The following is a 12,532-nucleotide window of genomic DNA, read 5'->3' as shown; positions in this document are numbered from 1 at the left end:
CAGTTGAAACATACAACGTATACAACATTCCTCCACTCATGTCCTCAGAGATTTACTGTTTCTTCCGCCAATGTTAGACATGATCATAAGTGATAATATTGATGGTTTTGCAAATTATTTAATTTTGTCCTTCTTGAGGATTTGACATCATATCAGTCTTTAGCCAGTCTTTAACTGAATGACAGATGTGTTGGAGTTTTTGGTTTCAGGTAGCCGTTTCAAAATAAACATGTTTCAAAAAATTATTAATAACTTCACCACTGAGCCAAGCCAGCACTTGCCATCTGTGGGAAAAGGGGTTTAGTGTTTGCCTTAAAACAGTGCCATCTTGTGCTCTGCTTTGTACCCTACAACTGTTTGGTCTAAAAAACATGTCTATGCATAGACAACATTATCCTGGGCTAAATGAGAGATAAGCATAGACATAACATTAAAATCATCTTGTGCTCAGATAATTACCTTTTAGGCTAATGTGGAGGACTTTCTTTGCATTTACTGCTAATTAGTCATTTTAATAATGTATTTACTGCTTGGTCTAAAATAGGTCTATACTGTACATTAGCCGGCTATTATGAAAGCTAAATCATAGACGCCCGTTGAAATCACGTCTATTGCTCACTGGGTACTATTTACAGGTAGTATACACTGTATACTGTGTAGTGTTTTATAACATCAAGACCTAAATTAAATTAAAATTAACTGTGAATCTATACATTTAAAAAAAGTATTTTTGCTCCGTAGAAAAGTGTGTAAATTCACACTTGGATTGTGTAAAACAGTGAGGGTTCAATGGGTCACGAATGGTAAAGCAGCACTGAGCAGTGTGACAGAAACAGACCTGTTTCAAGGTGTTTTCAATGTGTTGTATGTCGTCTCAGTTATGTTTCCTGGTTACATGACCCTATGGTCAACAACAGGTTTAACAGGATATACAGTTCTCCTCATATTCTTGTATGTGTACATACTTGGCCAATAAAGCGGATTCTGATTACTAGAGGAGTATGATGTAAAGCAGTGCCTTAAAGTCGAATAGGAAGTTAATTGGTAAAAAGATAATAGTCAAAATTCTCCTTGAATGTGTATTTTCTGAGCGCAGAAAAACTATTGATATGATGTTACACATTACAGTATTGGTATACAGATAAAAACAGTTTATTGAAATATAAAAACTACAGTATATGAGCATTTTTAATAGAACAACTCATCTATAACATAGCTTTGTAGATCAGCACAAGCACAAGTAGCTCTCATACACAAAACACACACACACACACACACACACATACACACACACACACACACACACACACACACACACACACATGCACACACACACACCTCTGTGTGTTCACAGTGTAGCTGCAGTGTTGGGGGCGACAGGCCTGATGATGAGGGTGAGCTCCATGGGTACCAGAGGCGGGGCGTACCTCTCCTCCCGCAGCAGCCGCAGTAACAAATCCTCAGTGTCCTGCGGCCAGCGGTAAACACGCGTGTTCTGAAGCCAACCTGGGACGTGCCTCTGTAAGGAGTGTGTGTACGTATGTTTATGTGATAGAGAAAGTCTAAGCTTTAGACCAGTGGTACTCAACCTTGCCCTACTCAGGTAGCCTGGGTAAACCCAGCTTCCACGTGACCTCTATGTACTATCAGTCACGAAGACACTTACGTTACAGTCAGAGTCTGTGATGTCAAGTTGAAGGCTGGGTTCACCCAGGCTACTTACTCAGGAGCCACACTGACAAAAACAAAAGTTTTGCAAGAGCCACAATCCAAAAAAAGTCCCTTTCCTCCCATTATTTTATTTTATTTTTATTTATTTTAAATAGGACTTAAAAGACCCACAACTACCCATAAAGGGGCCGCATGTGGCTCTAGAGCCTCGGGTTGAGTATCACTACCTTAGACTGTCCCCTTAGACTCTAAGGACAATCTAGTATAACAGCAAAACTTGGGTGTGGGTGTGGCTAAATAAATTGAAATGTATGCTAAGAATTTTATCCGGCCACAGCTATGCCATTTTATGCCCGTAACTCCCACAAGGGTGGGTGGGGTTTGGGGGGGAGATGTCCAACTCCCACGGGTCCACTAGTAATAATAATAAATATAGCCGCAAGCGGCAATAGCAGGGGTTCAAGCAACTCATGATAATATACCGCTATCATAAAACATGTTCTGTATAGCAACTATGACTACTGCATCACAGATTAGTGCTGAAGCACTAAAATGATAATCAAATAAAAAGATGTGTTTCTGCATTGGTTTGGAGTCGCATAATAATGGGGGGGCGGGTATTTTTTCCATACAAAGATTAATATAAAAGTAGTAGCAGTAGTAGCAGTAGCAGTTACTGTCTGGTATGGGAATACACCCAAGCATTTCACAATAATGTCCTGTTCCTGAATAAACTCTGTTAACCTGCTTCAGCCTCCAGGATGTCTGTGTCTGCACATGTTTTCACTTGTATCTTCTTCTCATTCAGGACTTCACGGAGGCTCTCTGGTACCAGGACTTCACGGAGGCTCTCTGGCACCAGGTGAGGCCTTTCTGGACTGCCATCATTCCGCTCAAGATCCTCCAAGAAGCAGAGGAAGAGCGTGTCCAGCCACACACATGGCATAAACACTGAAGAAACTATGGACGATGAGGTAGGAGCCAACCATCACAGTCAGAAAAAATAGAATGCAAAGATGCCGACAATCCCCACAAGGGTTTTCCCCAAGAAAAACAGGAAATCTGTGACTTTGTCCAGGACAGCTACCCTGGGCATGTTCCTCCTTAGGAGGAAGACAGCATCTCTGGCAGATGTGCAGAAGTTTTCACCATGAATCGCCACCATAATGTAGGCATTTCTGCCAGACAGAACATACATAAGCTAGGACAGGTGGTGAGGGATGGGTCATTGCTCTCACTAACTGCACTTAAAGAAACGTATGGATTGAGCAACAACGCTTTCTTAACCTATGCACAGCTTAAAGCAACATTAGACAGAATCTTAACTCCGGGCAGTTCCATTGGCGGCCACAGGGGAATAGATGTGCAGCTGGGAGTTATTGCCTGTGTGAAAAAAACTGTCTCAAATCTTTATAGGCTTTTGTGCCTTTCTTCTCCCAACTGTAATATTCCGCCCCAAATGCAATGGCAACAAGATCTGGGAATTAACTTAACAGCAGCTGAATGGGACAGTTTGTGGAGGGTTTCAATCACTAGAAGTAAATGTGTTAGATATAGAGTAATACAGATGAAAATAATGCACAGGGCATATTTCACGCCTGCCAAACTTAAAAAGATTGACCAGAACCTGTCAGATCAATGTTGGCATGGTTGTGGTGAAGTAGGAACCCTCACGCACATGCTCTGGAACTGCCCGCCTGTCAGATCCCTGTGGAGGGATGTGGCACAAATGCTTACAAGGATCCTCAACATAGAGTTCCAATTTTCACCCAAGACTTGTCTGTTGGGGTCCCGTATTGAAAATGTGCAAAACGAGAAGCAGCAAAGATTAATCGCCCTTGCATGCCTTGCTACAAAACGATTGATTTTAATGAACTGGAAAGTGAGGAAACCCTCCTGCTTCTCGAGGGACAGATGGCTCGAGGATTTCCTCCAACTTTTAAGTATGGAGAAGGCCACCTCCATCCTCAGGGTTTTGGCTCAGGATGCGGGCGAGCTCTGGGATATTATAAGATCTTTCCTAGATCTACAAGCACACAGATATTTTTTTCCTGCAGAATCTCAGAGCCCACAGCAGACCCCCCCCCCCCCCCCCCCTTTTTTTTTTTTTTTTGATGTTGTCGTTGTTGTTACACCTGTCTTGTTGATATATATGAGTTGTTGCCAGCATTACTAGGTAACTTGTAATTGCTAGTATGGTGTGATGTTGTTTGTCGCGTGCCGTTGCTTTAATGTCTTGTATCTCTGTAAAACCAAAAAATAATAATAATAATGTAGGCATTTCTAATTTAATATTTTTTCCCCCGATTTTTTTACCCCATTTTTATCGCCCATTAGTGCTAACGTAATTTCTTTATCCTGGTTGCTACTCCACCCTCTGCCGATCTGGGGAGAGCCGAAACTGGCTCCATGCTTCCTCCGAGACATGGGCAGTTAGCCAGCCGCTTCTTTTCACCTGACAGAGGAAGCTTCACCGGTAGGACATAGCACATGGGAGGTTCACGCTATTCCAACCAGTTCCCCTCCCTCTGAACAGGCGCCCTTAACGACCAGAGGAGGAACCACATTAGCAACCAGGATATTGCATGTTTTTGGTGAAGGGGGTTCCTATATGAAGGAAACCCCCGGGAGGCACGGGGAGAACATGCAAACTCCACACAGAAAGGCCCTTTTGACGACCCCACCCGGGCGGTGGGCACTCGAGGACATGCGGACGGGCACGCATTCCTTCAGCGTTCACATCGTCCCAGGTGGGAATCGAACCCACGACGTAGGTGTAATGTAGGCATTTCTGTTGAGGAACTTAATTAATTTTACCAACCCAGCAGCAGCACTTCAGACAGCACAGCAGGAACTTGGCACACTTATTATGGTCAACTGTATTAAGCTTGTGTTCCAGATACTCCAGCAGAACCCTGATAACCTGAATGATAGAAAGAATGAGGGAGCCGAATGCCAGAGTTCCTGTGTGAAACCTGAGAGATCTCCCCAGGGCAGAAAAGACCGGGAAGGCAGGCATGTCATCTGGCTTGACGAAGGCCCAGTAGTAGGATGCAAAGGCCCCTGCCAGGGTCATCTGTCCCAGAGCTGTGACAAAGTGGGCAGACCAGAAGAAGAGGAAGACATTGTAGAACTGCAGGCCGATCAGGTAAACTCCTCCGTAGAAGGCAAACAGGCACTCAGACTTGTTAGTGTTGGTGAAGTTAGCTGGGTCACAAGTTTTCCTCAAGTGCTCAAAGTCTGTCTCATTGAACACTTTGTAGAGTAGATGGCCTCGTTAGAGGTGGCCAAGAAGACAGCAGTAACTGCATACTAGGCGATGACCATGCACAAGAGAAGAAAAGTGAACAGAGGGTAGAAAAGGGAAGACATCACATGGCTGATGGCTCTGCTAGCCTCTTTGATAAGAGCAATGGCAATGATGATCTTCTTCCTGAGGAAGATAAGCAGCAGGATGATTATAACCTCCATGATAGACAGGATAATCATGAAGGCCAGCCTGATCTGCAGGTAGACTGAGAGGTTTGTATGGAAGAGTAGGTGCTCGTGTAATCGTACTCTGTGTAGCAGTGGACGATTCCATGTAGCAGCGGAAGATCCCATATCCTATGACCACTGTTACCATGACGATCATGACCTGGACCATGATCCCTGCCAGCAAGCGCAGGAGGAGGATGAAGACCAGGCTGGTGAGCATAGCGATAACCAATCCTATGAGGATCCAGTACCAGGACCGTGTGTAATCCTCAAAGATCCTCAAAACGGCCAAGCGGTGTCATAGGCCATTTTCAGCGTCATGAACGTTTCAGGGCACTTTTCCAAACACATCTTTGTGGTAGGACACTGCAAATGCAGCGGCACCATTTGGTTGGTACACTTCATGATGTTGAAGTAGAACAGCAGATACTTGTTCTCCAGTGGGGTGCCGGCCTCCCCACAGAACTGGCCTCGTCCGTGGGGTAGAGTACCTTCCTGGGGTCACCCTGGGACCAGGCAAGTACTCCCACTGCAACATATCCCAGGATGTCAAGAATGAAGAGGATGCAGCACATGATGTATGTGCAGCCCCTGTTGCAGCCAGGGATTGGGCCCAGCCTTCGGGGCTTGAACCCCTAATAATAATAATAAACCAGTACAAAAACAATAGGGCTTCAGCCCCTTCGGGGCTTGAACCCCTATTAATAATACTAATCATAATAATCATAATCATAATAAATCTATATAGTTTCAGTTATTCAGCAAAAATTCTGAGTTCCCTCACCTGGGTTGCATCAAGGAAGAGAACAGGTACAAATCTGAAATTCAAGCTGCCTTGTTGAATAAATTCATTCTGCATCTGCAAAAAGCAAATATTTAGAAATTAACTCTCAAGCAATTCTTCTCAGAGTTATGCATAAAACAAAATGAACATTCATACGTTAACATTCTCACCATGGAGTAAATGTATTTGGTATGCAGACCATCCCTGTCCACTCCAGATCCTTCAATGTTCGCCTTATAGTTGGGACTGATGGCGATGATAATCAGGACAGATTGCTGCATAAAAAAAAACACACATCATCACTCTGCACTGACAGTTACACAGTCACTGTCTAAAAAGACTGTGGGGTAAAAGAAACGTGTTTGAAAGCATTCAAGTATACTGGGACATTGTAGACAAGAAAGAAAAAGAAAAAAAGAAAAGTCCGAGGCACTCTCTCTTGGAAAAAGTTAAAAGCCGATAACAACTCATCCATAATGTCCAAGATTAAAAAAAGGCACTGTGTTGCGTCTCACGAATGCTTTTTGACTTTTCCAAAGAGAGACCGCACTGGACTTTTTTTGTTCTTTAATTTTTCCTTCTTTCCAATGAGCACTTCTCCAAGACATCTGAAGCCCAGGCAGTTCTGTGCTACAATTGGTTTTCATTATTACAGTGCCCAGTGATGATTAGAATTCTAGTGGATATTCAATCACCTATCAAAGTGTAATATCAGATTTTGTCTGATTTTGAGAACCACTGTGGAGATAGGGCTGCACTTTTTAATACATTTCACAATAAACACCTTATTTCTAATAAGTTGTAGTTACTACTTTATGTTCTGTTCTCATCCTATTCTCTGCTGCATGTGATGATCCAACAGTTCCAACTTTCACCAAATGTGTAGAGCGCTTTTTATAAAGCTCTTGTCTTTAATCAATAATAAAAAGCCATTCAACGTTGTGTTATTTGCACACGGCACTTACATCTTTTAGGTAGCTGTCCATCCACGTGTTGATATCCATGCATCTAATGGGATGATCAATCTGTGAAATTCCGATGGAGCATGGCTATTAGTGAACTGTAAAGCTGTTAGTGAACTGTAAAGCTGTTAGTGAACTGTAAAGCTGTTAGTGAACTGTAAAGCTGTTAGTGAACTGTAAAGGCTGTAAAGCTGTTAGTGAACTGTAAAGCTGTTCGTGAACTGTAAAGCTGTTAATGAACTGTAAAGGCTGTAAAGCTGTTAGTGAACTGTAAAGCTGTTAGTGAACTGTAAAGGCTGTAAAGTTGTTAGTGAACTGTAAAGCTGTTAGTGAACTGTAAAGCTGTAAAGCTGTTAGTGAACTATAAAGGCTGTAAAGCTGTTAGTGAACTGTAAAGCTGTTAGTGAACTGTAAAGCTGTTAGTGAACTGTAAAGCTGTTAGTGAACTGTAAAGGCTGTAAAGCTGTTAGTGAACTGTAAAGGCTGTTAGTGAACTGTAAAGCTGTTAGTGAACTGTAAAGCTGTTAATGAACTGTAAAGCCTGTAAAGCTGTTAGTGAACTGTAAAGTTGTTAGTGAACTGTAGAGACTGTAAAGGCTGTTAGTGAACTGTAAAGCTGTTAGTGAACTGCAGAGCCTGTAAAGGCTGTTAGTGAACTGTAAAGCTGTTAGTGAACTGTAGAGCCTGTAAAGGCTGTTAGCGAACTGTAAAGCTGTTAGTGAACTGTAGAGCCTGTAAAGGCTGTTAGTGAACTGTAAAGCTGTTAGTGAACTGTAAAGGCTGTTAGTGAACTGTAAAGGCTGTTAGTGAACTGTAAAGCTGTTAGTGAACTGTAGAGCCTGTAAAGGCTGTTAGTGAACTGTAAAGCTGTTAGTTAACTGTAAAGGCTGTTAGTGAACTGTAAAGGCTGTTAGTGAACTGTAAAGCTGTTAGTGAACTGTAAAGGCTGTTAGTGAACTGTAAAGCTGTTAGTGAACTGTAAAGCCCATTCAGGACAAATAAAATGTAATCTCTTAGTAACTTACAGCTGGTCGAAAACCTTGCTTTGTAAGGAATTCCACAAAGGGGACCATCTCCGAGGCCGTGTCCGCAGAATAGGTGACAAAAACATTTCCTGGTGGAAGGATATAAACACTATGAACCCAATGACACTGATTTCCCAACTTTTTCAACACAAAGGCCACATCTAACACAATCATAAAACATCTTAAACTCCTACACACTCGCTCCAAAGAGTGTCCTTTTTTGTACAGTATTTTGTTTTTACTATTTTACCAATCACCAAAATGAGCCTGGCACATTTAGACAAGTGTGATTAACCATCCAGCCTTTAGAGCAGCTACAAGTTCCTATTTTCTCACTTTTAGGATAATGCTTGCCACCTGCAATTACTGAACAAATCCTACTGTATGCTAGTTGTTATGTTAGTATGTGCACCAGACAGAGCTACCAACTGGATACACAGATTTTAGTGCCAATCCTCTCCTCACACATTGGGTAAAGTGACTAGTAATGGGCCAAACAGTAGTCCTGTCAAAGAAAAGAAGGCGACTCACGACACTCATCAGGCAGACTGATGGTCGTCCTCTTCTCATGTGGCTCTGAGGCAGCTGCTCCTGCTGATGGACTCATCAGTCCTCCTGGCTCTCTCAGGTTCATCACGCTGACCTGTGACATGCCCTCCACAGGAGGAACGGAGAACTGCGGCACATTAACTGTGAAACCTCCTTGGGGAACACCCATGAAGTTACCATGAGGATGGAGCCTAAAGTGACAATGTTGGAAAATGTGAAAGAAAATTAACAAACGCTATTCAATTGAATCATATTTAGCTGCAACCGAAAAAGACAATTTAATTCCTCTCATTCCACCTCAATGTGTTTTGTTGTTGTTATTGTCCGTTTGTTTGTTTGTTTTTGTTCTCTATTTATTACCAGTTGTGGAGGTCAGACCAGGCACGTCTGTCCTGGCAGGGAGTGGAGTAGTGCCATGGGTGAGGTGGGTATCCACTGACTGGATGGATGCCATATACTTTGAATTCTCCTCCTCCTCCAGATTGGTAACACCTGGCATCCATGGTCTGATGATAGTCTGTAGATAGTTTAAAAATAGCTTCCTGTAATCACATGATAGTACACAAGTGATCTGTGCTGTGAGTTATGCAGCTTTAATAACATAAAACATAACATAAAACAGTCATAATTGTTTATGACTGTTTTTATTTTCCGTACTGTATGGGTGCAAGTAGTGTTGATGGGGTGGAGACTGAGTGTAGTGTTGCCACTTGACTTCAGATCTCAGCGGTAAGGGAGGCTCCAGTTCCTCCAGATCGCTCTCAAGCTGATCTTGCTCTTCATTCTTTCCCCTGAATATGAAAGATCAAATCAAAAGTAATATCAGATATGGCAGAAAGTCATTGTTGAACTGTATGTATTTTACATTTGAAATTAGATTTAAAAGATTATGCATTGACATTACCAATTGTGGTTTGAGCAGAAGTGCCACAACCTTGAAGGTTTCAACCCAAGGAGAGCAGTGCAACAATGTTTTTTCCTATGTGATGTTGTGTTCATTTGGGCTTTAAGAGATAGATTGTGTTTGTAGTTGTACATATCTTTCAAGTGAAGTTCATCTGCATTCCTTCTGGGTTTCTTGGAGGGATTTCTTAAACGAGAACTTCACCGAAAGACAATGCTGATTTATTTTGCATGCGATCTCACACACACATCCGAAAACTGTAAACAGTTTTGCAGGCGTTCATTTAATTTGAGTTATTGAGAGTTGATTAGTTAAGTTGTGGACCAGTGATGTCATTTGTACATGAATGACATTACTGGTCCACAACTGAGATCATGTGCAAAACAAATCAGCATTGTTTTTCCAGTGATGTTCTCCTTTAAACGAGAACTTCACCGAAAAACAATGCTGATTTATTTTGCATGCGATCTCACACACACATCCGAAAACTGTAAACAGTTTTGCAGGCGTTCATTTAATTTGAGTTATTGAGAGTTGATTAGTTAAGTTGTGGACCAGTGATGTCATTTGTACATGAATGACATTACTGGTCCACAACTGAGATCATGTGCAAAACAAATCAGCATTGTTTTTCCAGTGATGTTCTCCTTTAACACTGACACTCACTCACTCAATCACTCACCCACCTAGTTGTGTCTGTCCTTGCAGGCTCTGGGGGTCCACACTGGTTTGGGTCACAATTCCAACAACTGCAGGCTACTCTCGGGTCCAGCTGACTGGTCTGTGCATGATGAGGATGAGGATGTGTTCCAGCTTGAGTCTCTCCTCGCTCCGCTAGCTCTCTGTGCTGTGCTGCCTGGCTCCACACCTCCGGCCCTCTGAAAACCTGTCCGCTTCTTGTGCTGCTTTGATAGAAATAATGTGCATCCCTGCAGCAGCTTGGCACTACCTTATCGTCACACAGATTAACTTGTAGTATTTTATTTACTGTCATCCCAGGGCGCATACCGTTTCCTGAAGGCTTATTTATATTGCAAAGTGCTTTCAATTCTGGTGCTATTTCAGATTCATCCATTTTAACCAGGTTACTGCAGTGTGGCCAGAAGCTATCAAGTAGGAGAGAAGCAGAAAAAAGTTGAATTGTCAACTATTAACGAATGAAGGCAAAAACAAATACCTAACTCTGTGGAACTTGACAAAAAAATGCATTATATGAATTTTAACTAAACCATTTCAGTGAGTGTCTCCTAGTTTCCTTTTACATACGTTTCTTAAATTGTTTTAGACTTATTTTACACGAGCCATCAAAGCCACTTAAATTATTTCAGATATACCGTAGAATAGATCAGTGGTTCTCAAAATGTTCCACATCAAGCACCCTAAAACCAAAACAAGTTAGACCACGGACCCCCATTTGATAATATTGTGTCCCAAGGTCCCCTATGCGGCTATGTGATATGATTTTAGCTTTTAGATGCTACAGACAGTGAATTAAACCCATGACCAAAATAGTCATAACATTCTGTCATTGTGTTACTTATGGATGGAATTATAGTGGTAAATAAATTATTCCACTTTTTGCTGGGGACCCCCTGGGGGTCCGCAGACCCCACTTTGAGAACCACTGGAATAGATCATTAAGAGTGATTTCCTATTATGCACTGAAAACACACACACACACACACACACAGTAATCAAATCGACATTACCTAGAAAAATGTGCATTGCACACACATGACTTATTGAACACAACCTCTAGGAAGAGCAACAAAACCTACCTGTTGTTGGATTCTTCACACTCCTGTGGCCTGTGGGTGCAGAGGCTTGTACTGTAGTTTAAGTTACAGCCTGCTGTATGCAAATTCATCACTTCAATGGCATCCAATCAGAGACAAGAGTGCATTCCTGCAGCTTCTGTTGTGCAGGAAGATCAGTCGGAGCAGTTTCTGATAGTAAGGTAATACTCCACAATGGACTTTGGTCATTTGAAAATTAAAGTCACCTTACAATAATCTGTGAAGGAATATTAGTATATAGGCTTAACAATGAAACAGATTATACACTTGAGCAAAAGTTTTTAGTTTTCACTCCACTTTGTCAGTCGCTCAGTGAGTCTCACTCTTATTTACACAGCAGATACCTGTGAAGTGATTTGCATATACTGTATCGGCGGTTCAGTCATGGCGTCTTCCTCATGTCATGTTCAGCCTTGGGGGACATCCACAGAGACTCACATCACTCTTATTGACAGCTGTGGCGTTTTGGCTGTCTATTTGATATGATCATGAATGATTGATTTGTTTTCTCAATCCATTTTTTGTTTGCTGGTGTTGCAAAAGTCTCTGGCACTGCATGTTCTCTGCATCAGTTGTTTTTTTCAATGGTTGAAAACTGGTCAGCTTACATCATCATGATGATGGCAAGATTGTTTATTTCAAAACCAGTTGTGTACAAGTAACAATAAATAATGTGTTGACCAAAAACATTTCCTGTAAATCTACTGAATGATGGTAAACAAAGTGATACAAAATCGAACAATCCTTTTCTCACTCCCCGCTCCCTTGCTCAAAATGTAACATAAATACACATAGAGAAATGGCGTATAATCCTGCCTGGAATGCACCATCTGACATACTCACTACTTCAGGATGTGATGTGTTGTCCAGAGCTAGAGGTTTCCCTGGCAAAGCACATACACAATGGCAGACATGTGGAGCAAATAAATACCATGAAATAAACATGTTTGGTCTCATAAACAACATGTTATTTCCATATACACATTATGGCAGGACAAATACAGGTACACATCCTTCATTCCAGTCATGAAAATGGCAGCTCGTTTGTTTGGCCATTAGAAGCAAAAAGACAATCTGTATGTTGAAAGCATAATTCTTACACAGCCTGCTGCCATACAATAATGCAACATACATTTTTAAAATATCATCATTATAATAAGCAGTCAGCCTAACAATGGTTGCTGTTAGTGGGGAGTGGGGGGGGAGGCAGCCCCGGTTACAACCGCAAGAAGCCATAATGGAACTCAAAGTTACTTGAAGCGGACTCAAAAATCATTGGCTGAAGCACAAATACAATGGATGCACTTAATATCAGTGCAGATGGCGTACACGTGGGGTGGAAGAGTCCATGTTGCAATAGGCGT

General features: G+C 41.9%; 1 pseudogene across 1 annotated transcript; it reads right to left on the bottom strand.

The window, feature by feature from the left end:
* Window positions 1-1,348: 1,348 nt before the first annotated feature.
* LOC310773138 (choline transporter-like protein 2) lies at window positions 1,349-5,686 on the bottom strand (annotated as a pseudogene). The gene is made up of 4 exons: window positions 5,640-5,686; window positions 4,439-5,426; window positions 2,459-2,849; window positions 1,349-1,519 (listed from the first exon to the last, which is right to left on the bottom strand). The product of its transcript is annotated as a choline transporter-like protein 2 (transcript).
* Between the last annotated feature and the right edge of the window lie 6,846 nt (window positions 5,687-12,532).

Source organism: Poromitra crassiceps (assembly GCF_964638095.1).
Source record: "Poromitra crassiceps genome assembly, chromosome: 3".
Lineage (NCBI taxonomy): Eukaryota > Metazoa > Chordata > Actinopteri > Beryciformes > Melamphaidae > Poromitra > Poromitra crassiceps.
Note: the sequence above shows the minus strand (reverse complement) of the source record. Positions and strands in the feature narration are given on the sequence as shown.